The 24,695-nt window shown below is 44.8% G+C and overlaps 1 long non-coding RNA gene across 2 annotated transcripts; it reads left to right on the top strand.

The window, feature by feature from the left end:
• LOC114042682 lies at positions 1–23,058 on the top strand. Of its 2 annotated transcripts, XR_003569008.1 has the most exons (6): positions 1–418; positions 2,248–2,499; positions 2,969–3,100; positions 20,972–21,064; positions 22,340–22,389; positions 22,742–23,058. It is a non-coding gene; the product is annotated as an uncharacterized LOC114042682 (long non-coding RNA). The 2 variants fall into 2 exon arrangements; XR_003569009.1 differs by lacking the exon at positions 2,248–2,499.
• The last annotated feature ends 1,637 nt before the right edge of the window (positions 23,059–24,695 follow it).

Genomic DNA, 24,695 nt, shown 5'->3' with positions numbered 1-24,695 from the left:
AGTGTTCTGGACCTTTTCTCTTTATGTGTTACGCACAGAACAGTCTCCGAATGTGTCCCTCTTTCCCATCGTCGCTCCAGGAACACCCTGCTCTTTTGCTCCCGGGGGAACCTGAGAAAAAACAAGGTCCCAGCCCTCCTCAGTGTAACCCTTTCCCCTCCTTAGAAGTTGGGAAGAAAATGTCCCCACCCAAAATGGAGAGTGTCTGAGGATTCAAGAAATCTGAAGGCTGATTTGTGGAAGGCTGTGTTGCCACCTCTGTTTTATTGACCTCCAGCCCAGCTAAGACGGCCTTGTAACCTTCCCAGGCCTTGTAGATAAGCAAGCAAGGGACCCAAGAATAAAGAGTAATTCAAAATCCAGTAAATGGAATGTGGAATCGGATCAGAGTAGGAGACTTCATCTCACCATAAACAGGGTAGGTAGGTGGCACAGTGGATACAGCCCAGGGCCTGGAGTCAGGAAGACCTGAGTCCTAATCCAGGCCTCAGACATTTACTAGCTGTGTGACCCTGGGCAAGTCACTTAACACTGTTTGCCTCAGTTTCCTCATCTGAAAAATGAGCTGGCACTCCAATTTCTTTGATAGGAAAACCCCAAATGGGGTCACAGAGGGTCAGACACAAATCAATAACAACAAAAGGAAAGAGCTTACTTATTAAGATGGAGAGGACTGCTATTTCAGCCTAGGGTTGGTTCTGAACTGCCTAAAATATGAAAGTGTGAATCCCCAGTGACCTTTTTTTCAGAAACAATATGGGTATACCGGCATGAAGGCAGATTGCCCCTCCTACAAGCTGGGTGGGGAACAAAGAGGAAGGGTCTCATGGAAGAGATCACCACAGTTCATCATTTTCACCTTCACAACAGTTCTGCTACTTGTCCCCTTCTGTCCACTCACACTGGTGTCACCTGGTGGGCCTCTCTGACTCCAGTCTCTCCTCACTCCAGTCCAGCCTCCACTCAGCTGCCAAGGGAATCTTCCTAAAATAAAAATCTGACCCTATCACACACCCAGCCTTTGATTCAGTAAACTCCAGGGTCTCCTGTCACCTCCAGCATCAAATGCAAAATCCTGTTTGGTCTTTAAAGCTCTTTGTAACCCAGCTACTTCCAAGCTGGGCAATCTTCTCACACTTCACTCCCCTCCACTTACTTTGGGGTGGAGGGGCACCTGACTTTTGGCTGTTCTGCACACAGGACTCCGTCTCTCAACTCTGTGCTTCTTCACTGGCTGTCCACCATGTCTGGAATGTGCTGCCTCCTCACTTCTGCTCTCTGCCTCCCCTGCCTTCCTTCCAAATATAGCTCAGATCCCATCTTCTACAGGAGACCCTTCCTGGTCCCCCCTCTCACCCAATGCTTGTGTGGTCCATCTGAGATGACCTCCCATTTGCCCTGTATATAGCTTCTGTGACCATAGTGGATTCCATGTTGTCCCTTCCATTAGACTGGGAGCTCCCTCCCTGAGGGCAAGGAGTATTTTATTCTTTCTTTGTATCCCTACTACTTCTCACAGGACCTGGTACATAGTAGGTGCTTGATAACTGCCTGTTGACTGACTGGATTTATAATTCAAGGACCTAGGTTAGAAATCACATTCTGATTGGTATTACCTGGGTGACCTTTGGAAAGTGGTTGAAAAGTTCTTTGCTTTAGTTTCTTCATTTGTAAAACAAGGCAGTTGGACTCGAGTATCTCTAAGGCCCCTTCCACGTCCTAATCTTACAGCCCAATAAGCTGTTATGCACACACAGAGGCACTGAGTGTTTTAGGTGGCACCTGGTTGGGGTGGGGGTTTAGGAAGTAGCTGGAAGTTCCTCAGACTACTATGTCTAATATAGCCACAAGAGGGCGATCTAGGCTTGAGCTAATGACTTGTAACTACAACTACAGATCACTTGCAGCATGGAGAGAAATGTTAGTTACCCCAGTCCCTTGATATCTACCTCTTGTCTCTATAACTCTCTAGTTGCCTCCAATGTAAAAGCCTGTGAATTTTCATGTTTTCTTAATACTCTGTCACTTTGTAGCTCATTGCCCTCCTCTCACTTACTTCCAAGATCTCTTTTCCCTCCTTATTGTGACCCCAAAGAATTCCTCGCTAAGAGATTCAATGCAGTTTTTACTGCAATGAGAAGGAAAAGGCTACTGGCATCTGATCAGACTTCCATGTGGAAAGCAGCTCCTCTAGTTATAATACACATGTTTTCTTCTCCATGGACCTTCTCTTCTGGTTTGTTACAGATACAGAGGAAGGCTTTGGGGGGATGGACCAAGGTGAGGGCAAGGTTCAAATTCTCCTGGGAAAATGAACAATCATCTCCCTGACATCATCTTCTGCTCACTAGCTGTCAGTCAATCAACAACTGCCTACTATGTGGCAGGAACCGTCCTAAGCCCTGGGCATACGAAGAATAACCAGAACTGCTCCTGTTCTCAAGGACCTTACAGTTTAATGTTTCAAATCACTATGTGAAGCTCCTGGGAAGCCCCTTGGTGAGTCCTGCCTCACATGCTGTCCCTGGAGACTTTCCCCTCCAGCCCTACGCCATGTGCTCAGGTGGCTTCTGGGCATCTTCTCCAGGCAGCAGCACCTTCTCCAGCCCCCTCCCCCCCCCCCCCCCAACCAGAGAAGAGAGAAGGCCTGAAAGCACCTGGGGCAAGCTCCAAGCCAAGCTGAAACACACAGAATGCCTTCTGCCCTTTTAAGAAAGTGTCCCCATGGGGCAGCTAGGTGGCGCAGTGGATAGACCACCGGCCCTGAAGTCAGGAGGACCTGAGTTCAAATCTGGCCTCAGACACTTAACACTTACTAGCTGTGTGACCTTGGGCAGGTCACTTAACCCCATTGCCTAGCCAAAAAAAAAAAAGTATCCCCAGGTTGACATATGGAATTTGCTTGACCTTTGGGAAAGCCTTGTATCATAGTCCTGAATATTTTACCTCCAATTTCTGTCTTCACCAGAACCTGTCAAAGTGCAGAGGTAACCAAATGCTGCCCTGTACAGGAGGAGACTGAGGCAGCAGGTGCCACATTCCTTCGATCAGAACGGGTTTTTCTCCAAAGCTTTGCCAGGGAGATTGGTGAGCAGGCCAGGTGAGTGGGGACTTCCTTTCTGATGCAGGTGCTAACTCATGAACTACATAGTCACTAAACTGAGGGACTCTGGGCTCACTTGCTGGGGTCCCCTAGAACTCTTTTCTCTCGACTGATGTCTGGGGGTAAGCCACTTTCCTCATCCTTGCTGCCTGGGGATGACATTTTTTCCTTTTGTTTATATTATAATTTATTTATTTTTAGTTTTCAACATTCACTTCCACAAGATTTTGAGTTTCAAATTTTCTCTCCATCTCATCCCTCCCCCCACCCCAAGATGGTGTGGATTCTGAATAATCCTTCCCCTAATCTGCCCTCCCTTCTATCCCCCCCTTCTCTTATCCCTTTCCCCTTCTATTTTCCTGTAGGGCAGGATAGATTTCTATTGCCTGTATATCTTATTTCCCAGTTGCATGTGAAAACAATTTTTAACATTTGTTTTTAAAACTTTGGATTCCAAATTTTCTCCCTTCCTCCCTCTCCCCACTCCCTCAATGAGAAGGCGAGCAGTTTGATACAGGTTATACATGGGTAGTCATGCAAAATACTTCCATAGTAGTCATGTTGTGAAAAACTAACTATATTTCCCTTCATCCTATCCCAGCCCCCCTGTTTATTCTATTCTCTCTTGTGACCCCATCCCTCCTCAGAAGTATTTGCTTCTGATAACCCCCTATCCCAATCTGCCCTCCCTTCTAGCATTTCCCCCACTCCCTTATCCCCTTTCCTCCTATTTTCCTGTAGGGTAAGATAGATTTCCATACCCAATTGAGTGTGCATGTTATTCCCTCCTTAAGCCAAATCTGATGAGAATAAGATTCACTCATTCCCTCTCACCTTCCCCCACCTCCCCTCCACTGTAGAAGCCTTTTCTTGTCTGTTTTATGTGAGATAATTTACCCCATTCTACCTTTCCCTTTCTGCTTCTCCCAGTATAATCCTCTCTCACCCCTTAATTGTATTCTCCAGATATCACCCCTTCATCTTCAACTCACCCTGTATCCTCTATCTATCTATCTACATATATATATTTATTTTCCTCCAACTACCCTAACACTGACAAAGGTCTCATGAGTTACAAATATCATCTTTCCATGCAGGAATATAAACAGTTCAACCTTAATAAGTCCCTTATAATTTCTCTTTCCTGTTTACCTTTTCATGTTTCTCTTGAGTCTTATATTTGAAAGTCGAATTTTCTATTCGGCTGTGGTCTTTTCATCAAGAATGCTTGAAAGTCCTCTCTTTCACTGAATGTCCATTTTCCACCCTGAGGATTATACTCAGTTTTGCTGGGTAGGTGATTTCTTGGCTGTAATCCTATCTCCTTTGACCTCCGGAATATCATATTCCAAGCCCTCTGGTTCCTTAACGTAGAAGCTGATAAATCTTGTGTTATCCTGATTGTATTTCCACAATACTTGAATTGTTTTTTTTCTGGCTGATTGCAATATTTTTGCCTTGACCTGGGAACTCTGGAATTTGGCTACAATATTCCTAGGAGTTTTAGGGGATGGCATTTTTCCTGGAAGATGCTCAACCAGAGGCATAACCAGGATGAGATCAATAAGGCTTTGTCCTAAGAATAATCAAATTTAGAGGGTGTCATGTTGGTGCCAGAGGATAGTGATGAGCAGCTGCAGGCCTGGGGGTAGGAGGGTGACCAGGCTAACACTGCAGGTTCCATTCTAAAACCCATTTGTGTATCAGGATCTGGAGAAACTAATTTCAAGGATCTCATCTTCCTTCAGGCTCCTCCCAACCAAGAGAAGCAGCTTAACCCAAATGCTCTAAACCTGGGCACCCGTGGGCATGAGGACTCTGTGTGTGTGTGTGTGTGTGTGTGTGTGTGTGTGTCTGTGTCTGTGTCTGTGTGTGCACTTATGTGTTGTCTCTCCCATTAGTTTGTGATCTCCTCAAAGGCAAGGACCCCCTAAAGATCCAACATGGCCTCCTAGGACCACACACAGAGATGATGGTGAAGATGGAAAAGGTGCAATGCCATGCAGTTACCACCATATTCCAACCACTTTATCAGAGAGAGCTAAGGAAAATGCCCTCACTGCTTATGAGTAGGCTAGGATGCCAACTCACTGACCAACTGGATTCACACCTAGAATCTGGCAGAGTGAGCTTGCCTAGAGAAGCTGTTAAGATCAACAGGAAGGTGGACACTGTGGCTCTGGTGGTCTTGACTCACCAGTTGTATCTGAAATGTCAACTCCACTAGAACCAATTTTAACCTATTAAATATGGAGTTAATCAAAATAGTTTTTAAAAACGAGTTCACAGACATGTGGTTACAAGCACCTGAGCTGGAAGATCTGGGCCTTTTCCTTCTCCTGGCTGGGCCTCTGAAAAGGCTAGAGGAGGAGGCCTGTGATTAAAGGGCAGGGTCATGGTCTCCAGGGCCTCTATTTCAGGAGAGGTCTCAGCATAATCTTCTCCCCATTTCCTCCCAACTACATGGCTATTGGACTTCTGTAGACCTCTCCATCAGGCCTTCCCTCCTCAGGCAACTTAGTATTGGGAAATCTCATCCTGCAAAACTGGATCTGCCTCAGTGCTCATATCTTCTCAGTACCCTCTGTCCTTCTGATGGGACCTTCTGACTGGAGGGCAGCATCATAGGCTCCAGGCTCTCTGTTCAAGGCCAGCGGCTCAGTCCAGTCTTCTCCCCATTTACCACCAGGAGCCCTGCTTTAGACGTCTCCATCCCTCCTCCTCCTTGGGAACCTCCTTCTCTGCCCCTTCCTTCCATACCCCGCCTCCCCATTCAGCTTCCTTTTGTGTGTTATCTTGTCCCATTAGATTGTAAACTGTTGGAGGGGAGGAACTGTGTTTGTTTTCGATTGTACTTCTAGCCTCAACATTTAACATATTGCTTGGCACACAGTAGGTGCTTAAGAAATGTTTATTGACTGACTGCTTGAAATCAGTACCTAGGCATTTAGGGACACTGAAGGAAAAAACCTGTGACAATGCCTCCCCTCCCCACACTCATTATGGGAAGAAAGATCTTTTGGAGGGTGAGCTCCCCATCCCACCTCAGCTGCTACACAACAGAAAATCCTGGCGCTTTGCTCCACCCTGCCTAGGGTCAGGCTTCAGTACTGGGAGGGAGAGATGGATATTTGTAGTCTAGCCTGCACACAGGCTGCATGGGGGGTTAAAGTGCACAAATGTGGTCAGAACCGTGTCTGTTGGGTTCCCTTTCGTGTAGGATGGGCTAGCTTTCCCCCAAAACAGCAGGAAGATTGTCCCCAAGTTTTGACTGGTTCAGGTACCTAGGGTTTGAGCTATAGATATGGTTTCGCAGTTTCCTTGGTTGTTGTCCTGGAAACCAGGAGATGTAGATGAGGAGGCAGAACATTCTGTTCTTGAGGGAGAGGGGAGATGGAGTGTTTCCTTGGAGGAACAGCAAGGAGGCCAATGTCACTGGATCTAGGGTGGCATGGTGAGGGTAGTGGTAATGTTAGAAAATGCAAGAATGGTAGAATGGCAGCTGAGGATGGGTTATGAAGGGGTGGAATCCAGTTGTTTTTCTGTTTGACCCCAGAGGTGATAGGGAGCCACTGGAATTCATGGAATAGAGGAGAAACATGCTCAAACCTGGCTTAAGAGACAGCTGAAGGGAGGGTGGACTAGAGGGAGAAGACACTTGTGGCAGCAGACCAACCACAGACTAACGTAATCTCCTAGGAGTGGTGACATGGACCAGAGTACCAGAGGAGAGAAAGGGGGAATGTGTGCGGGATTTTACAAAGGCAAAATCAACAGACCTTGGGAATAGATTGGATATGGGAGGTGAGAAACAGGGGAAAGTCCAGCATTGATATCTAGGTTTGGAACCAGAGGATTGAGAAAGGTAGTGCCTTGGACTCAATATTATTATATTGAGGTGTGGAAGGGGTAAGTGTCTGAGGATGAAACGAATGAATTCAATTTTGGACATGTGGAGTTTAAGGTGTCCACAGGACATCTATTTCTAATTGTTCAATAGACAAATGGAGATGGGAGACTATAGGTCAGGAGAGAGGTTAGGGCTGGACAAATAGATTGTAGAATCATCAGTACAGAGATGAGAATTGAAGCCATGGGAGCTGATGAGATCTCTGAGTGAAACAATTTAGAAGGAGAAGAAAAGAAGGCCCAGGAGACGCTCCAGGAGGAAATTTAGTTAGCAGGCCTGACCTGGATGAAGATCCGGCAAATGAGATTGAGAAGGAGCAGTCAGACAGGTAGGAGAAGAAATAAGAGGCAGTGATGCCATGAAAACTTGAAGAGAAGAGATTATCAGGGAGGTGAGAGTGTTGTAGTCTGAGAGGTTGAGACCCCTCAAAGACTGGAGCACAGGACGGGGTCATCTGGAATGAATTCACAGACTCAAGCATTCTTTAAGTCAAGGTGGCAAAGATTTATTGTTACACTTTTCAGCGGGCAAAGATTCTTAAGGAACCTGCGAGAGACTGAGGATGGAGCTAGGGTTTATACGGAAAAGGGCCTGGGAAAGGAATGCCAGGGACACTGATGAGGTAATCTAAAGGTCCAGGTGTCTTTGGGAGCTATGGATGAGAAAGTACAGGGAGTATACTGGACAGGGAGGGAGATGACAGAGGTATGGATCTTGGGAGTCTGGCAGGAGGAAGAGTCCTTGGGCCAGCCAAGGACAAAACTCCTTGGGCTGGGCAAGGCACCCCTCTCCCTCTGTCTTGATGACAGAATGCTCTGCAACAAGGGAAAGCTTTCTCACAAGACAGGAACTTACTAAGGAATTGGGAGGCTTCCAGAAACATGATCTGAGGGCTGAGGCCTGAGCAGCCCAGCACTCTCTCACCCAGCTTTGTGTAGCTGCACCAGGGAGAGAGATAAGGGTCTTGCTGGGGCCCATGCATGAGTAATTGCTAGGCACAGTGTCCTTGGGCTGGGGAGTGATTGTCCGAGACAGTGTTTCTGAGACTAGGGAGAAATTGGGGCCCAAGTACAAGCACAAGCACCCAAACACAAGCACCCAAGCACCCCATCAAGACTACCTGACAGTGTCAAAGGCTGCAAAGATGTCAAGAAGGATGAGATTATGAAGAAGTCATTAGATTTGCCAACTAAGAGATGGCTAGTAGCTTTTTAAATTACGTTTTTATTTCAGTTCAGTTCTAAATTCTCTCTCTCTCTCTCTCTCTCTCTCTCTCTCTCTCTCTTTCTCTCTCTCTCTCTCTCTCTCATCTTCCCCCTCCCCTACACACTGAGAAAAACAAAACCCATTACAAATACGTAGTCACTGAAAACAAATTTCTTCCTTAGCTATGTCCAAAAAAAGTAATAAAAAGTCAGAAAGAGAAAAAAATGTGCTTCAGGCTCCACTCTGAGTCCATTAGGTCTATCTCTGGAGGTGGACAGCATATTTTACCATGAGTCTTTTGGAACTATGGTTGGGCATTGTGTTGATCAGAGTTGCTAAGTCCTTCAAAACTGATTATCTTTACAATATTGTTATACAAATTTTTCTGCCTGTTCTGCTCATTTCAGGCTACATCAGTTCATACAAGTCTTTTCAGGTTTTTCTGAAACCACCATCTACATTATTTCTTATAATAACCCAATATCCCATTGCATTCATATACCATAACTTGTTCGGTCATTCTCCAATTGATGGGCATCTCTTTAGTTTCTAATACTCTGACACCACAAAAAGAGCTACTATAAATGTTTTTGCACATATGTATCCTTTTCCTCTTTCTTTGATCTCTTTGGGTCATAAACCTAGTAGCAATATCTCTGGACCACAGAATGTGCACAATTTAATAGCTTTTCTGACATAATTTCAACATGCTTTCCAGAATGGCTGGACCAGTTCACAGCTCCACCAATACTATATTAGTGAACCTATTTTCCCACATCCCCTCCAGCATTTGTCATTTTCCTTTTCTGCATCTTAGCCAAGCTGATGGGTATGGGGTGGTATTTCAGTTATTTTCATTTTCATTTTTCTAATTACTAGTGATTTGGAGGATTTTTTTCCATTTTGGCTGTTGATAGCTTTGATTTCTTCCTCTGAAAATTGCCTATTCATATCCCTTGACCACTTATCCACTGAGGAATTTCTTCTATTCTTGTGAATTTGACCCTGTTCCCTATATATTTTAGAAAGGAGACCTTTAGCAGAAAAACAAAATTACTTACCCAGGATCACACAGCTAGTAAATGATTAAAGTCAGAACAGTGCTCTATCTATTGCTCTGCCCCAACTACCAAGCTGTCTCTAGCCTGACTTCTAAGCCTAAAATCGCAGTACCTTTTGGAGCGTTACCTCACACAGCTGATTCCTATTAAGATTAAGCATTGAAAGACCTAGGTTTGGCCTGTCCCCTCCAGCTGGGCTAATCTCCTCTCCATTCCAAGAAACTTCCCCCACCCCCCCAACCCCGTTCACGCCGATGCACAGTCCTTTCCACCTGGAATGTCCTCTCCTACTTTCATACCAAGACTAAAGCTTTGAAGACAGGCTTCTTTTATTAAAAGAAATGGTGTCCAAGTACTTTTGAAGAGATATCCTCTGGCAGTGGCTGAGAACAGGGGCAGAATAATTCCTTCACTCCCTCACCTCCGTCCAAGGAACCCTCCATGACTCCAGGACATGTCCTCCCATGCCATGGCCGTTGCTGACGAAGACCACACACCTCATGACCCAATGTCTTTATTTCAACTCCATCTGTTGTTCAAGCAGGGGGTCTCCAGGTTCTGTCTTGGCAGCCCCCCAATCTATGCCAGTCTGGAAACACCAGTATCCTCAGGGTGAGGAGCACCAGTCCAGTCAGGCCCATTTTAATGAAGTAGTTTGGTGGAATCCTGGGGCGTGAACCCTAGGGGGACAGACAGGACTGCTCAGATCCATGAGTACAGGTCTCTGGGTACTGGGGAACTGGAGTATTTGGCTACATGAATCTTTAAGGATTATGGGCAGCTGTGAAGAGGGGACAGATGCCTGGCTCTGTTTCAATTTTATTAAAGGAGAAAATTAAATACAGGATATTTTTAAAATATTGGGAGCTAGAAAGAGCGATGGGTTTCCAAAACAGTTGTGGCCTAGGACACCTGGCTACAGGAGAGATGGGGAGGGAAAAGAAGGGCTAGAGGATAAGATGCCCGGATACCCAAAGAGGTCTAAGCCAGAGGATGGTGTGCTAGGGACCCTGAGGAGTTTATGGAGTAAGAAACGTGGTTTCATGAGGGAGTTAGAGGGATAGCATTCAAGTTCCTAGGGCCCCTCACCTGACCAACTGAGGAGCAAGGGGTCACTTTTCTGAGACCAGAGCTATGGAGCAGAGGTGACATGGTAGCAGTAACTGGAGGGGCCAGCCTGACGGGCTTATGGACACCTGTAATGGTTAAGAAGGGGGATTTGGAAGGCTGGACTCTGGGGGTCACAGAGTTTGGAGATCAAGGTCAGAAAATCAATTCCACTTCTGAGAGATGTTTCATATTTCAGTGAACTAATTATTCATCAGAGATATAAAAGCAGTGTTTTTGCCTTGCTCCTTGTAAGCCATATGGGGACAGGCAGTCTTGTGAGAAGAGAGAAGACAAGTCCTCCATATACAACCCTCCACACTGGATGACCAAGGCAAGAGGAAGCTTCTGAGCTCAGAGAGGAAGACAGTTCAACCATCTCTTTCTCTGCTTCAACCCCAGGGCCCCCAAATCATGTCTGGATGTGGGATAAGATGACTTATACCCCAGGGGAGGTCATCCACCCACTTGTTATCACAAAATCCCTGGGCTGTTTGGGAGATGAAGAGGCTCAGAGAGAAGCCTTGAACCTCCTGTTGCATAGGCTTTGTTCCAGGTGCTCAGTGTGATATGAGCAACAAATACCCAACATGACCCCAGGATCTGACCTGACATATTCTTAGTAAATGTTTTCTCTGAATTATCACGTAACAGCTAGGAGACAGTTGGGCCTCAGTGTCTGCCTGCTTCTACCACTGTGTGACTGCCTTCCTTTAATTAATTAATCCATTCATAATTATAATTATATATTATAATATAATTATAATTACATTTTAGAACAAGTGAACAAAACTTGGATGGCCTTGGACAAGGAAAAAAAATTGTCTGATGCTAAGTTGAGATAGTGATTACAAGATGGGAGAGAAATATTAAATCATTAAAATGTTCCCCTTTTTTTGGAAAGCAATAATAAGGCAGAACAAAAGAGGGAAAGGCAAATGTTCCCAGCAGAGTGGCTCATTCCAAAGGGGAAAGGAGAGTGGGGGAGGAGGGAAGTTATAGGTGGAGATCAATGAACTGGCTCTAACCATGTACAGGGTCAGGACTCCAGGCAGTAGAGAAGGGGCAGGGGCTTCTTATTCAGAGGAAGATAGGCTAAAAAAAAAAAAAAGCTACTGTCCCCTAAAGAGTAATGTCAAATGATCACAAGCTCCTGCTCCCAAAAAATCCTGAAAGAACTTAAAAAGGAACTGAAAAATCAGATAAGAGAGAATGAGTAAAAAAATCAGAAAAATAAAAGGTTACTGGTGCTGGTGCTGCTGCTGCTACTACAACTAGTATTTACCTCTTTAACATTTGCAAATCTCTTTACATACGTGATTTTTTTTTTATTAGTTAGCCAATCACTAAACATTTATTAAGTGCCTACTGGGTGCCAGGCACTGGGGATATAAAGAAAAATATGACAGTCCCTGCCCTCAAGAAGCTCACAACATATGAAGACAATGCATAAAAAGAGGCTGAAAGTATGTGAAGGATGGGAGCCAATGAGAGGTCATGGTGAAACTGAGATGGGGAATTATCTAAAGTTAGGAATGGCAGAATTGATTTCATCTTGCTGAATGATGAGTTTCTGGGGATTCTGAAATCCAGAAGGTCAGCAGGGTAGGTATTGATGAGATCCATTCCCTGAATGTCCTCGGTAAATGACAGAGGATCAGGGAGGCTCATAGTAGTGATGATTTAATCTCTTCTTCCTAAGGCAGCCCATCCCACTTTTGGACAGCTCTCCACGGTAAGAAGATTTTTCTTGACTTAAAAACCCTGTGTCTTTAGCATGAACATGCCTTCCTAGTTCAGTCTGCAGTTAAGCAAAACAATCTAATAACTCTTCCATTCACACCCCTTTGGATACTTGAAAACAGCCATCATGTTTCCCCCAGACAAAACACCCCAGAATCTTTTAACCAATTTTCTCATGGCATAATCTGAAGGCACGTGTTCAGCAGACTGGTCACCTGTCTGGATGTTCTCTAATTTATCAATGGTTTTTCAAAAAATATGGTGCTAAAAAAAGGGGAGGGGGCAGCAAAGTGGAGCAGTGGATGGAGCACAGGCCCTGGAGTCAAGCGGACTTGAGTTCAAATCCAGCCTCAGACACTTGACACTTACTGTGTGACCCTGGGCAAGTCACTTAACCCCATTGCCTAGCCAAAAAAAAAAAAAAAGTGGTGCTTAGAACTTAACATCAGCCACCATGATGCACTGTTGACTTAATTGAGTTTGTAGCCCATTTATCTTGGGTTTCAAGTGTTTAATAAATGGTTTATTATAAGCTAAGTTTATTTATAAATATCATATAAAGTTTATATTATATTATATATAATGCATTAATATATCAAATATGTTATATATTAAAATTATATGAAGTTTAATTAAAACTAAAATGGTTTGTTATTGTATTGATAGATTTTGCATTAATATGATCAGTGAAGATAAAATAAGAGTAGGAAAAGTATATCAAATATCACCCATGAAAATATGATATCCAAAATACATAGGGAATTGACCTAAGGTTAGTTACACCAAGAGACATTTCCTAATAATTATCAAGAATTTTTTTCAGAAGAATAATCAAAAACTGTAAATGATCACATGAAAATTTACTCCAAATCCCTAATAATAAGAGTAATGCAAATTAAAACAATCCTGGGGTTGTTTTAATCACACCAGGCAAATTGGAAAAAGATGATTAAAAAGTGAAAATATTTGGGGGCAGCTAGGTGGCGCAGGGGATAGAGTGCTGGCCCTGGATTCAGGAGGACCTGAGTTCAAATCCAGCCTCAGACACATAACACTTACTAGCTGTGTGACCCTGGGCAAGTCACTTAACCCCATTGCCTAGCCAAGAAAAGAAAAAGAAAAAGAAAGAAAGAAAGAAAGAAAGAAAGAAAGAAAGAAAGAAAGAAAGAAAGAAAGAAAGAAAGAAAGAAAAAGTGGAAATATTTGGTGTTAAAGAGGTTGTAGGAAGAAAATTTAGAATTATATAAGAAAAGTATATAAGCCATCAATACCTATAATCCAGTGGTCTCAATACTGGACATATATGCCCAAGATACCAAAGGCAGGATCAAAGCTGCAATGTAGATCCAAATATTAATTATACCAATCTTTGTAGAAACAAAGCAATGGATTGGCTGAGGAAACACTCTTCCTCTGCGACCGTCACTTCCGGTTGGTCCAATGGCTCATGAGAGAAATCTTTATTTAACAAGGCTTCTTCATATGTGGCTGGAAAGGTTTGGATTGATTTGATTCAACTGAGATGCATTCCCAACTGGTTAAGGTTTTAAGGGATAGCCATTTATCACTTATTTTAAGTGGGGTGGGGGCAATTTGATTGATTTACTCAACAGACCCCCCCCCCTGCCCACTCTTACATAAATCAATACATAGACAGCTGGTTTATCATTTAGTCTCCTCTGAGCTTTGTTAGTATGAATCTACCCCCTAATAAAGCCTGACCAACCCTGGGAAAACTGGCAAATTTTTCCTAAGCCATACACCTGAGAACTAGACACTGAGTCCATGAGGGCACCATCAGAAGATATACAACCCTTCTGGTCCAGTCAGAAACTATTATACCAAACATTACTCCCCTCCCAACTGGGAAAATCATAATCTGGTTTCCCCAATGTGGTTGTCCTTCTTCACTCCTAAGGTGCATCTTACATTCCACGAAATCTTCCACAAATAAATATGGACCAGCAATCATACCCACTGTTCTTTCAGAATTCTGGGGTACAATTCATATTGGCTTGGTGACTTGAATTCATCATAAGAAAACTAGATACTTTCTTATTTTCTCTCAACACGTCTTAAGAATCGACTCCTTTTTAGTCACCTTTGTGCTATTCTTTCCAGTCCAAAAAGTATTCTCCTTGACCGAGAAAACAGAATAAGCATTGAGCAGTCCTATCTTTGTTATTCATTATCATCCTCCCATCCAACCCCAGCAATAGTTCTATCCCTTCTTTGAGTCTTCTCTTTTCCCCAACATATCTAGAAAGCACGCCTTTTTTGTTGTCCTCAACCTTCATCTCAGCATGATCCCATTTCTGAGCTTCCATGTTCATTACACTCTTCTTGCAGAACCTGGCCAGGCCTTCGTCTTAATCCTTTATCACATTTATATACATCCATTTATATTCTGTATAACTTTTTCAAAAATGCAAGTTGGTCAAAGGACTCCCTATGTTTCTACATTGTTCTCTTCAGAGAACTCCCTATTTTCCTCTTCATTGGCTTTTTTTCTCTTTGTATCTTTAGAATTTCATTCTTGAAAATATCTCTTCTCAGCTGACTTGCTATGTAGAATTTTAGCTCAGGAGATCCTACCTGATCTTTCTCTTAACCTTTTGGCATCCGCCCTCCAAAAATCTTGGTGCATGTCAGATTATGTTTAGCTTTCCTCTTTCCCTACCAGAAATGATAAGGTGATGGGGTCCCTTTCCCCCCAAGTTTCCATCATTTTTACCTCTGCAGCCAACTCCTCTCTCATTAGAGAATTATATGCAGAAAAGAAATCTCCTCATCACTTCCTCTACCTTTTGTAGGATGAAATTATCATTAGTGCAAGTCAAGAAATTATTAGTTGGTCTGCTTTTGGGGACAGAAAGAGACAGACAGACACAAAGACAGAGACAGAGTTATGAAAGGAGGGAGGGAAGAAGAGAGGGAAAGAGAGAGAGATCCAGTATGTCCAAATCATGAAGTCACTAATCACTACTACATCACACGCCTCTGTAACAGGCTTGTAATCTCTTCCCCAACTCCCCATCCATTTCCTCCTTCTGTCCTCATGGTCTGTAGTACATTCTAATAACAATATCACTGAGATTGAGTGGATAGTGTTAAACTTGGCTTTTGGAAAACCTGGGTTCAAACTATCCATGATATCTGCTAGCTGCATAACCATAAGAAAGTCTTTGAACTTCTTTGAACCTCAGTTTCTCATCAGCAAAATCAGCTTAAAAATAACTCTAGTACCTACCTCATAGGTTTATCGTGAAGCCCAAGTAAAATACTTTATGTAAAGAACTTTGTAAATTTTAAGCTCTCTATAAACATCAATTATTCTTATTGTGACTTTTAATTTACTGATCTTTACCTAAGTGTTTAGGGCAGCTAGGTGGTACAGTGGACAGAGGCCCAGCCTGGAGTCAAGAAAACCTGAAGTTCAAATCCAGCCTCAGATACTTCCTAGATATGTGACCCTAAGCAATTCACTTAACCCTGTTTGCCTTAGCTTCCTCATCTGTAAAATGAGCTAGAGAAGGAAACGGCAAACCACCTCAGTATCTCTGCCAAGAAAACCTCAAATGGGGTCACAGAGAGTCAGACACAACTGAAACAACTCAATAACATCACCTAAGTGCTTTCTGCTATTGCCCCCATCATGTTTTTGTGGAAATGCCAAATGCGGTTATTGTCTTTCATTGCAAGGGAAGGATGATAACTTTTCTATTCAGATAGAGGATATAAGTGGCATATGTATGTTGTATAATTCACAGAATTGGAAAATAATCTAATCCAATCTATTTTATAGGGGAGAAAAATAAGGTCCCTAGAGATAAAGTGATTTTCCTGAAGTCACTTGGCCAGGGAGTAACTGAGCTAGGATTTAAATCCAGTTCTCTATAACGCTCAGTTGAGTTCTCTTTCCACTATACCATACTACCTCAGGGTCGAGAGTTCCTAACAAAATAATGTCATTGATTCCTGGTGGCCATCTCCAGTCATCCTGATCTAGATCTTGCCACTGGACCCAGATGGCTCCAGAGGACAAAGTGAAGCTGGTGACTGCACAGCCTTCTGTCACTTAAATTCAACTCACTTGCAAGTCATGGCATCACCTCCCTGATGTCATGGCCCTCTTTGAGAAGGAAGGACAAACAACAATGACAATGACCCCTGATCTAACTCTGATGGTGACCAGGACTGCCTCCCCAGAAGGGGCTGAGTTGTGAGAAGAATGGAAAGCTAGTTTCTAGCCTGCATAAAATTGACCAGTTGGACAGACAGGCCTTGTTCCAGATAGGAGAATGGTAGGTTGCTTGAGTTACAAAAATCCAGCACTATCCTGGTTTCTGGTCCCTGCTCTAGGGACAGAAGCTGAGAATAAGCTCAGTGGTCACAACTCCTCAGTAGGCAATACCAGACTGTATCTGATTTTAGAGCTTCATCATCACTTGCTTCTCATACTTGCATGTGTCATATGCAGGCTCAGTGGCAAATAACTAGTATTTCTATAGCATGACCTGGATCACCATAAGCACAAGAGGAGAAGACCCACAACTAAACGTTTGGGTGTGTTCAAGCTTCTGCCAGGCTCTTGTTCATTCTTTTTCCATTGTCCTGACACCATGACTGGTTCAGAAAAGGAATATTATTACACCATAAGAAATAACAAGATGGACAGTTTCAAAGAAAACTGGGAAGACTCATATGAACTGATGCAGAGTAAAGTAAGCAGAACCAGGAAAACAATTTATACAAAAACATTATAAAGAAAAAACAACTTTGAAAGACTTGAGAACTCACATCAATGCAATGAAAAACCATGATCCCCAGAGAACTGGAGATGAGGCACGCAGAGTGCTAGACTCAGGACGCAGGATGAGATCTACGTTTTGGAATGTGGCTGAAGCAAGGATTTGCTTTGCTTGCCTATGAAGATTTCTTGCAAAGATTTTGTTTGTTTTTCAGTTGGGGAGGGGAAGAGGTGGAAGGGAGAGAAAAAAATGTCTCTCAGTTGTGAAAAATGAAATTAATTTGTTAAAAAAGATGTTACTGCCACAGGGGCAAGAAGCTTCCTTAAAAAAAAAAAAGCCTAGAAATTGTTTCCTTGTACACCCTAACCCCAGATGGGGAGAGAAAACATGGCCAAGTGCTCTGTATTCCTTGAGCATTTTAAGTGCTAAACCTGCATGATTTATTGATGTGAGCTTCTTAAGGCCTGGGAAATAATACAAAGAGTAATTCAATTCAATTCAATGAACACCTATGGAGCATCTACTGTGTTGCACAGCAGTGTGGGGAGATGTAAAGATGAATTAGACTCTGTCCCTGCCCCCTCCTGAGCTGCAAACAGTCCAAGAGAGGAGAGGAGATAAACACGGATAATTATAATACAAAGTAAAATGTATTAAGTATGTAATAAAGGGCTATACAAGTTCAGAGGTTAAATAGATCCTTTCTGGCTGGGAGGTCTTACACAGACTTCATGAAGGAAGCAATGTTTGAAATGTGTTGTGGAAGTCAGGTGGGATTTCCACTGGTGAAGACATAGTGAGGAGGGCATTCTGAACATAAGGAGAACAGCATTAAGAACACCATGGAAGAAGAAGAAAGGAATGGAAGGAGGGAGGAAAGAAGGAAAGAAGGAAGGAAGAAAAGAAAGAAAGAAAGCATTTAATAAGCACATACTGTATGTAAAGTGCAGTGCTAAGCAATAGAGATATAAAAAGAAAAACAAGACAGCCTCTGCTTTCAAGGTGCCCCCTTCCTAACACGGGAAGAGAACCCACAGAAGAGGTTTTATCATCAAGTCAGATGGAAGGACCCTGAGGTCCTTGGGATGTGGCAGCAAAGTAGATGGTCAGGAATCTTCTTTAACATTATTTCCACTGATAAAACCAGATGCATGTCTGACGTTCTATGGTTTAGCTATCCAGTTTGATGGTGCCGAGAGCTCCCTTTTCCAGATTTTGGGTCACTGTGACCACTGAGGAGAACAAAACAGAATCAAAGCTGCAATGGGCATGAAGACTAGAGCTTTATAAAGGAAAGCAACTTTTTTATTTATTTATTTTTTGGCTAGGCAATGGGGTTAAGTGACTTGCCCAGGGTCACACAGCTAGTAAGTGTTATGTGCCTGAGGCTGGATTTGAACTCAGGTCCTCCTGAATCCAGGGTCAGTGCTTTATCCACTGTGCCACCTAGCCGCCTCAGGAAGGCAACTTTAAATGGTGACAATACAGAGATCAAAAATATTGGACAACTTCAACACAAACTTATAAAAAAAAGAAACACATAAGATTGCTAGTTCTAAGTGGTAATCACTGCCTTATGTTTTTTGGCTGAACAGTGTAAGAGGTATGGATATATTCTTCTGGCAACCTACATTTCCCAGGGTAATTTAGCTCTCTTCATCCTCCTCTCTCCCCATATTCCTCTTTTCCATACACCACCAAAACTCAAAAACACCGATCAGTTATGACATTCTAGAGCAGGGGAGGGGAACCTTTGGCCTTGAAACCACGTGTGGCCTTCTAGGTCTTTGGGTGTGGCCCTTTGACTGAGTCCAAGTTTTACAGAACAATTTGTTCTATGAAGTTTGTATTTAGTCAAAGGGCCGCATTTGAGGACCTAGAGGGCCACAAGTGGCCTCGAGGGTGAATACGATGGAAAAGGGACAAAGGCATGGTGGCAATGGGAAGAAACAGTCCCTAGAGACAATCTGCAATTGTCCAGCCTATAGTGACATAACAGGAAGTCCTGTACTCCACCAGCCTGCAATGCTGTGTGGAGCAAATACAAATGAAACCTGAGTGGCAGAGGTGGGTGGCTGGAACAGAGCACTACTGGGAGCCATGGGGCCAGTGGAGGAGGCTAATGGCTTGACGTGCTTGGTCTATGGTGACCAGCGTTCTTTTCTTGGCCATCCACAAGTTAAGAGATACTAGTCTAGGCAGAGCAGCCCAGGCTCCAAGCTCTAGCATCTGTCCATAAGTTAACTGCCGCTGTCCCTGTCTTGTTATTGTATGAAAAGCCCTGGGTGGTTAATCCAGAGAGCCAGTGAAGACAATGCCACTGCTCCAAATACTAACCTAACACACCAAACCAACATCCTGCTATGAGTGACTTGTCAGTGCATTGCTCCTGGTGTGATATCAGGCAACTTTAGAGACCAGCACACCGCTAGAGAAAAATGGTATAGGGAAGAATTAGTCATTTGGGAAATGCGTGCTGGGAAGTTTCCTGTTTGATGTAACCCTCAGTCATTTATTTCAATTCAATGACCTCTGTTTGGTCTGCTAAAAGGAATATAGATGGGGGCTCATGAGCTATAGCATGACCTGGATCAACACAAACACAAGAGGAGAAGAGCCACAAGGAGGCAAATGCCCTAAGTGCCTTGTCTTGGATAGTGGTAGGACTGAAACTTGGAAAGGTTAGGGGTTGGTGGGGGCTGTGGAAGTATCCTTTGTCCTTGTGGGGAAAAACCTGGGGGCTGTGGATGGGTGTGTGCGAGCACATTCTATCAGTTTTTTTTTCTCCCCTCTCCTTTAGAAAAACCCCCCTCAACAAACTCGGCTACCACCCCAAACCTGCTGCAGTACTACTTCTGTCAAATACCTTCCAGCTCTGCTCCCCTTCCTTACACAGGCAGACCATTCCTCTGAATGAGAAATGCCCTCAAGATTTTGTTAATTTTTATAAAATCTGGATTATTTTTTCATTCCATTTTCATTTCTGAGTTGTCTCCCTTTCTCCCAACCATGCATTGGAGGCCAACATTATATATATATATATACCCACGCATGTGCGTATGTGTGTGTATAAGTATGTATGAGTATATTTACATATACTTACATATGTGCATATATTTATGAGTGCATGTATTTATGAGAGAGAGAGAACCATATAGTACGTTCTTCCGTATGTGAGTTCTTTCTCTGCAGGGGGATGGCATTTTTCATTCCTAAGTCTTTCATAATTGACTGGAATATTAATATTACTCTGAATAGCTTAGTCACTCACAGTTACTCTTTGAATAATATTGCTCTTACAACATGAGATGATTCATTGAGGACCCCTGCTCAAACTCTAATCAGCATTAGTGCATTATGATTTTAGAAGGGGTATTGATGGTTAGTAATTGTTTGAATAGATTCATTTAGTAATACATATCTAGTCAATCACCTAAGAACAGGTATAAGAATGAACAATATATTGCTTCATACTTTGTATAAGTCCCATAGGATTGTAGATTCTAGTAGGAGGAGCCCATCCATCTTGTGACCACCTAGTTAGTGGAAATATTTTCTGTTTCACCCAACCTGTGACCCTGCTGACATAGCATTTTTTGTTGTTGTTTTTAAAATTACTCTTTATTTTAAACATTCTTTTCTTTTAAATTTTGAATTCCAAATTCCCTCTTTTCCTCCAACTCACTGAGAAAGCAAGCAAAATGAGACCAATTAATATACAAGTGAAATCATGACATATCATTTTTGCTTATTTTAGCTTATGCGTCATATGTCAACTGATGGAATTCTGTATTTTGTACAGTGGTTTTGCAATGTCTAGGTAATAAATCTGGTATCAAACCCTATAAAAATAGGGCCTGGGAAGGAGGGGGTATCTCAGATGCCGAGGAAGATCTGAGGTCTTCTTCATTAGAGAGGCCCACGGACCCTTTAATCAACTGTCACTGGCTCAAAACTCTGCCTCAGTCTTTTTGATTGGAGGTTGGACAATTTTAATCCCCATAAACATACTCTTAATTCTGCTCCTTTCACTCTGCATGCCCTAGAGATTTTGTTTCAATAGTCAATGATGGAAGTTTCCTATTTTTAGGGGAGAGATCACCTGGAGGGACATAGGAGGCTGGGTTCCCTCATCTCTCTTTCTCATCCAGCCCCTACCCCTCACTCTGTCTGAACTGCAAAGGTGAGTAAACTGAGGCCCTGACACCTAATCCCCAAGAAATAAGTGTGGCCATAATAAGTTGTAAAAGATGCCTTCTAGGAAAGGTGTGGACCCATGATGGTTGTTTTCCCTCTTCCAAAGAGCAAGTTAGACCTTGGAATGGTAACTGAGTTTTCTAGGATTGGCATGTCAAAGGCAAGTGTTTGTAGATGCCTGGATGGAAGCACAGATGGGAAGGGCTTCAGGTCCTATTGGATGCCCACTTTTTCTCTCCCTCTTCCCATCCCCTACCTTTCCCTGTTCTCTGTTCACTCATTCCATCATGACTGTCCTCTGAGGCTAGATCCAGGAATCACCCTCTCGTCCTCATTTTGCCATCGATAGGATTGGCCAGGGAACCCGGGCCATTTTATTTCATTGAACTCTTCTTCCTTTTATCTTTCTTCTCTTTCTCCCCCCACCCCCCAAAATTTTTTAATTGCTCTTTTCCATTTCCCTTATCCCTTAAGGGAATGGACTTAAGGCTGAAGGAACTACCTCTTCTCTCCTCCCTCCCCTGAAAGAGAGAGAGGGAGAGAGAGACAGACAGACAGACAGAGACAGAAACAGAGACAGAGAGATGCACGAATGCAAACCTTGGGGTCTGGGTAACATTGTTGTCCACTGAGACCACATCCAAAGGATACCAGGCTTTTCAGGGTTCATCTCCACCTCCTCATTCATTCTTCAAACCAGAGAATAGAGCTCTGGCCTTGGAGTCAGGAGGACCTGAGTTCAAATCCAGCCTCAAACACTTGAAACTTACTAGCTGTGTGACCCTGGGCAAGTCACTTAACCCCAACTGCCTCACCAAAAAGCAAAAAACAAAAAAACAAAAACAAAAACAACAAAACAAAACAGAGAAACCCAGACTACTTTGTGGCATTGAACTCTTCTTTCCTGTATTATTCTCTCCCCTCCCTCCTTTCTCCCTGTTTCCCTCATCCCATCCTTGAGGGTCTTCACATAACAGCAATCTAATACCCCTAACCCACATATACAAAAGCCCTGAAGCTTGGGTGACCTGTCCTGGCCCCACCTGCCCCTACATGTCACAGGAAAGCACTTTAGTTTCTTTTTCTCCCCTTCAGTCCAGCATTCCGATGACTGTGGAGACTTGTGCAGCCCCTCACCCCAAGTAGTATGTCCTATTAGATGACTTTTAAAAGAGAGAGAGTCTGTCCTTGCTTTCTGTGCCATTTCACTCATCTTTTTTCTTCAATATGGTTCATCCTCCACCACTTTACCTGTGATTAGAAGAAAAGAAGGGACATGAGATCTGGGTGACCAACCCAAGACCTTATCAGGTAAGTGGGCTCCATCACTTGATAGCTCACTCTTTTTTTTCTTTTTTTATGATGCTGATGATGGCTCTTCTTAAGAAGGTGGCTAGTATTTTCTTCCTTAGTCTAGAAGCTGACAGGTGGGCCAGCTCTGGGACCCGGCTGGCTTGGTTACCCTGGCCTCTCCTTAGCCTCAGTCTGCCTGCCTGGCCCCATACTTCCCCACCTCCTTTGTCTCTCTGCATGCCTCCCTGCCTGACTGCCCACCTGCCCTTCTCAGCCATACTAGATGGGAAAAAGTTCCCAAGTAGCAATGGGATTCCCCGTCTGCCCCTCATCCAGACATTCAACAATCTCCTTTCCCTTCTGTCCCTAGGTCTTCTGCACCACTCCTCACCATGTCCCTGCCAGGCCTGCCAAGGAGTTCGGTGGCTGTGTGGCTGGATGGCCACATAGACTGCAGCTCATTGCTGCACAGATGGATAGATAGATTTGGGAAGCTGGGGAGCAGGTAGCCCACTTGTTATCTATATTACGAATTCCACGAAACCACTGTTGAATCGGGAAGAAGCTTTATGAACGACCTGGGAAAGCTGGGAGTCCTACATGTGTGAGAGCACATGTGACAGATGCACACCTTTTTATTCCCTATTCCCCTTCCCTTTCTCTTCTCTCCCCATCTCTCACCGGCCCCACAAATTAAAGATGCGATGTCTCGGCCTTGTGGATAGGGAGGTTGCCACCTGCATGACCCGGGGAGCTCCCTCGGCTTCCTCAGGCTCTCCTCACTCCCCCGGCACCTAGGCTGGCTCCCGGAATAAGGACAGGAAATGACAGCGGTTTCCACAAGAGCACTGTCTTTGGATGAGTCGGTTGCATTGCCAGGCGGGTCACCAGGCAACGGCCTCTCCGAGAAATGGGTGTCCCTAGCTGGCTGGATGATTTCAGGAAAGCCAGTGAGTGACCTGAGACAAAAGCCCAGTCATGGGGCTGGTAGAGAAGGGGACAGGAGGAAGACCAGTAGAGCTCGCCCCCCCCCCCCCCCGTAGATGGAAGGCTCTACTCCAATGTCCCAGGAGTGGCAAGGGCCCCAGGGGCAAAACCGCCTCCGAGGACGCGGCTGGCTGTGAGATCCTCGGCTTGGGGCTCGCTGGGGATAACCACGGGCCTCTTTCAAGGTCCCTTGGATTTATTCGCAGGTCACCTATTAACAGACAGGCTTGCCCGGACCTTTGGGAGTAAAGTCTCCTCTCTGGCTGGCCCGGAGAGTAGAAAAGAATGGCCCCTGCAGAGAAAGACCTCCTGGGGACTAAATGCAAAGGAAAGCGCAGTAATTAAACAACACACACACACACACACAAATCCTTTCTTTCCCCCGGGACACCAGTGAGTGCGGGGACAGAAAGGAAAGAGAGGAGCCCCGCAAAGTCCGAAGTGAGCTAGGGCGATCCACAGGAAGGGCCCGCTTCGCGTCCGGAGTCGCCGCCGCCGGCCCTGGGTTCCGGGCACCCTCCGAGCCCGAACCCCGGACCCCGGACCCCGACCTCACGGACCAACCCCAGCTCGGCAGACCCCGCGACTTGGACCCCCCTGGCGTCGATCCAGCCCACATCCGGCCCACTGCCGCTGCTGTTTGACTGGCGGCGGGGGTCACGAGAGGGGAGGCCACGGGAAGGAGGCCGACGGGCCGGCGGCCGCCGAGACCGGGGAGCGAGGCCGCCTCGTCGGGCCTCGCCCCTCGCCCAGGAGTGAGAAAGCCCTGCGCCTGTCGTCTTCCTGGACCTCGGAATACGGCGAGAGCTACTGCGGGGGGCTGGACAAAGCACTCGGGGGCCGCGGCGGCGGAGGACCCCCACGGGGCGAGCGCCGAACGGATGCACGAGTCCCCTCCGGCGTCTCCCCCGGCTCCGCCCCCTGCCCGCCCCCCGGGGGGGGTGGGGGGGCGGGGAGGTGCCGGCGGCGGCCCGGGTTGGATGTGTTGGCTCGTGCTTGTTCTTAGGGAGAACTGGACCTCGATCGTGCCGGACCAATTGCTTTGTGACCCTTCTCCACACCCCACCCCCACACCAAGTTTCGTGCAGCACCGCGGTCCTCTTTGTGAGTTCGAATCCCGCCTCCGACGCTAGGTGTGTGGCCCTGGGGAGGCCGCTTTGCTTGCCTCAGTTTTTCATCTGTAAAATGAACTGAAGAAGGAAATGGCAAACCACTCCAGGATCTCTGCCAAGGACACCCCAAAGGGATCGTGAAGAGTCATAAACATCTGAAAAAGGAGTCAATAACAATTTCAAGGCAACCGTATTATTGCCACTGAATGTCGTGACCCTCAACCT

This window comes from Vombatus ursinus, unplaced genomic scaffold, assembly GCF_900497805.2.
Source record: "Vombatus ursinus unplaced genomic scaffold, bare-nosed wombat genome assembly UNPS02014669.1, whole genome shotgun sequence".
In the NCBI taxonomy this organism is placed as follows: Eukaryota; Metazoa; Chordata; class Mammalia; order Diprotodontia; family Vombatidae; genus Vombatus; species Vombatus ursinus.
This window is presented reverse-complemented; position numbering and strand designations above follow the sequence as displayed.